Below are 4,351 nucleotides of genomic sequence, written 5' to 3' on the forward strand. Positions count from 1 at the left end.
GAGGGAGAACAGTATGTGTTCATTTGGTCATAACTCTCTCTATACTGGTCCAAATGACCTAAAATTTCATCAATGGAAAGCTTAAACATAAGGCTACACTTTTCATGAAGACCACTTGACCCAGTTTTGCTTTTAACCAAATCAAATTGTTAGCACAAATTGAGTCACTAAAACTGCCAACCCAAAAATTGTCCAAAATACTGTTCCTTTGATATGCTTGACCAGTTTTGGAAAAAATGCCATAACTTGGTCTCCAAAGCTGCAAATTGAGTGAAACTAGTGCCAAAAGTTTTATAAGACATAGCACAACAATTTTTATGTTTTGACCAAGCTCTAGAAACCATTGCATTCTAGGGAAAATATTAGCCAAAATTAGAAATTGAAATCTGGAAAATGTTAAGTTGAACCCAGAATGCCATTTGATACCCGTGTGTTCATTTGGCCATAACTCCCACTAGGAAATTCCATTTGAGATGTGCCAATATGATATGGAAACATGATACTTAGGGCTACAACATTGATTTAGATACCTTTGCCAAATTCTAAGTGTAAAGACCCTAAAAAAAGGGTCAAACATACTACCCTAAAGTTGGTTATTGCCCTTATAGGACTGAGAGTCCAGGTTAATACACTGACTATAACTCACTATACCAAGCTTGAAAAATTATGAAATTGTACCTGGGAGTCCCTAAGACATAGAGGAACATATCTTGTGAAGGAACCTAAGTCTAAAAATGACCATAAAATGATCAAATGACTGGTCAAAGTTTATTGACCAGGAATTGTAAATTCTGGACAGCTTAGAGGCAAAGGGACCAGTTATGGTATTTTGACCATAACTTGAGTTCTATAACCCTAAATTCAGTGACTCAAAAACTAAAATTCAAGTTCAAACATAGAGGAGCAATTGTTATGGAGGAAGTGTGACTAAATAGACATCCTAACCTAGTCAAATTCCTAGATAAAGATAACACATCAACATGAATCTAAAGAAAGGTTTATGGGAAAAATGTTATATATGATAATTAAAATACTCATAAGGATAATTAAATATTAAAAATGATATGAATATGTAAATTGGGACTATTAATATGAAATTAATGGTACCAATGAACAGTACCAGAAAATAGTAACAGTGAATAGTGTTAAAATAATTAAAAATGTTTAATTGCCCATAGTATACCTAGACTTATTTATTTAGTTTGGATAAATTGGTATGCCAATTAGGGACTACAGATAGCAGTACTGCCTACCAAGAAAATCATGAACTGACAATATATATCTAGTATGATTGTTCTACAGGCTATATGCCTACTTACTGGCCATTGTGCCTACTTTATTTCTGGCTTTACAAGCCTGACAGTGGGTCTCGTGTCCGACAACTGGCCTCGTGGCTGACAGACGTATACTGAATAGACATATAGCTGTCTAACTAGTATACACCCGTGCATCTAGCTTTTATAATTTGTTATAGGTTTCTTGGGCACTGATAAAAATTAATTAAGACTTAAAATACAATAAGTAATCATAAAAGATCCCGATAATGTTAATTGCTTTCAAAGAGCAATAAAAATATAAAAGACTCAGAAATTATGATTTGTGGATATTATTTCAATTGTTAAATTATTGTTATTATAAATTATGCACCACTAAGAGTTATGCTTAGCGGGTTGGTTTTCCATCGCATAGGTACTTGGAGATCGGTCCAGTGTAGTGCAAGACACCAGTAGTGCACTGACAGAGCTCTGACCAGATCTGCCATTGTCCAGAGTCACCTCACCGGTCTTTTATATTTTGGTAGGGCCCATGTATAGACTAGTATTTTAGTTCATTATGTTTAGTCATGATGTAATTACTAGTTTATGATGTATTTCATTTTGGACTTGAAATTAAACTTGAGATTGAAATGAAAACTTGTAATTTATTATCTATGAATTTCCATATGAATGCAATAGATGATACTTCATTTTGAGATCTCATAAATAGTTGTGAATGATATGATAAAAGAGAATGTGATATGGAAATATGTGAGATGACTATGAATATATTAACAGGTGATAGTGGAACCCGCCAGATGCTAATAAAACAGAGAAGGATCTGTCCGGGTCTCCAGAGAAATAAGATATAAAAAAAAAAATTCTACACATAGAATACATGTTTTAAATGACATTAAAATTTACAATAGACATGACAAGACAAGATAGAGTGCTCCGGCACCGAATGTGGCACTCATCGCTCTGCTACACTATAGACGGGTGAGGGGCGTCACAACAACAACATTAATAGCAATAAAGAATATTGGAAAACAAAGTTTACCAAATAAAGTTGTTCAAAAAATAAAGAATGGTAGGAATTTGATTTTTTAGATTATATATTGACTTTGAAATTGACGAAGATACATGTGGCATGCCTACAATAGAAGAAAATGAAGACAAGCAAAATCAAGAAAAAAGAAGCTAGTCTAAAGTGAAATATGAAAAAATTATCATATTAGGAAATAATTTAGTCAATATAATATTTAATCGTAAATTTTTGTCATAAATCATGAAAAAAATTATGATAGTATTATTTTAGTCATCTTAATTGTAATTGTATGCCATTATAGCCACATATATTTAATAGGGTTTATAAATTTTAAACATGGATTTGAAAAATGCATCTACAATATGATACAAATATTTTATCACATTAAGAGAGACACCAAAACAGTCGATTTGTTCTTGGATGAAATAGGAAGGGCTAGAAATCATAGAGTCATTATCATCATGAATAAATTGTAGGGGACATAAATTGTATCAATCTTTGAAAGCAAAATTTACCAAAGAAACTAGTTCAAAAAATAAAGAATGGTAGGAATTTGATTTTTGTTGTTATTGACATTGAAAATTGATGAAGATAAATGTGACATAGCAAGGTTAGAAGAGAAAGAAGGAAAGCTAAATGACATTTTGAATCGTGAGAGAAGGAAAAGAAAGAGGAAGAAGAAAATGAAAAGGTAATTCTATTTCTTATTTGCTGCTGTAGCATCCTTAATTTCAATATTCTCCCTCAGCACACTTGCTTCTTAACTGCTCTAAGGTTAGACATTACACAATCTACAGCATTTAGAACTATTCTTTTTTTATTTTTTTTGGGTTATAAAAAAAACCAGGTGGATTCACTCAAATGTCTTCAGTATGTAATGGTAATCAATTGCCAATAGATGCCTTGTGCCCTGAAAAGTCGGACAATGTTCGTTCTCAATCTACAATAAATTTTCATAGAAGCAGTGCATGCATTTTGGCCTTCCTGAAGAATTAGGCTCTGTGAAATTTCCAAATTAGTAGTGGCCATTTTCCCTTTTTTCTCTTTTCCAAGCATGTTGTTAATATGCATTTTTTTTGAAAGATGAGCTTCCTACTGTTGGATTCAATTTCCTGTTAAATTGGACATCATAATTCATTAATAAGCATTGAAAAAAAAAACATGAGGTAGACAGCAAAGGCGAACATGTGGATAAGGAACACGATGACTTATTGAATCTAGAGGAGGATGAGAACCAAAATGACATCTTGAATCATGGGAGAAGGAAAAGGAAGAGAAAGAGGAAAGGGAAAAGGTAAATCTATTTCTTATTTGCTGTTTTAGCATTCTTAATTTCAATATTCTCTGTCAGCACACTTGCTTCTTAACCGCTTCAAGGTGGGAGATGACACAATTTGCTGCAACTGGGGCTATCTTTTTTTTTTTTTTTGGGTTAATAAAAACCAGGTAGATTCATTCAAGTGTCTTAAGTATGTAATGGCAATCAATTGACAATTGATGCCTTGTGCCCTGACAAGCAGGACAATGTTCATTCTCAAATTACAAATAATTTTCATAGGAGCAATTAGGCTGTGTGAAATTCCCAAATCAGTAGTTGGAGATTTTCTCATTTTTCTGTTTTCCAAGCACGTAGGTAATTTACATTTTATTTTAAACATGAGCTTCCCACGGTTGGTTTCAATTTCCTGTTACAGGAGGATGCAAATTCAATCTTGAATCAAAGATCAGTAATAAGCATTGAAAACTTTGGTGCTCTCATTCTGGAGAAAGAACTCTATCTAACACTGGGATCTAGTGCATTTTTTGGCTGCACCAGAAAATGGCTTGTTGGGTTGTTTGAACCTTGAAAGGTCTGTTTTGTTGAGACCATTTAGGTTGACACCTTAGCAGTGTTTGTATGGTAATTGTTTAGTACAGGTTGGGTGCATGATGTGTGACATGTTGATGACGGGTAGCACCATCTTCTGGTTTTTCCCCCTAAACATCTCTATTTTTTTTTTTTAATAATATTTTCTGACTATGCTTGTTTGGACTTCCTAAGAGAAAC

At 33.2% G+C, this 4,351-nt stretch overlaps 1 long non-coding RNA gene across 1 annotated transcript; it reads left to right on the forward strand.

Moving 5' to 3' along the window:
* Positions 1-2,938: 2,938 nt before the first annotated feature.
* On the forward strand, positions 2,939-3,891 carry LOC131173391 (uncharacterized). The gene is made up of 2 exons (XR_009143691.1): positions 2,939-2,995; positions 3,475-3,891. It is a non-coding gene; the product is annotated as an uncharacterized LOC131173391 (long non-coding RNA).
* Positions 3,892-4,351: the final 460 nt, after the last annotated feature.

The sequence above is a fragment of the Hevea brasiliensis genome, chromosome 14, assembly GCF_030052815.1.
Source record: "Hevea brasiliensis isolate MT/VB/25A 57/8 chromosome 14, ASM3005281v1, whole genome shotgun sequence".
NCBI classification, from domain to species: Eukaryota; Viridiplantae; Streptophyta; class Magnoliopsida; order Malpighiales; family Euphorbiaceae; genus Hevea; species Hevea brasiliensis.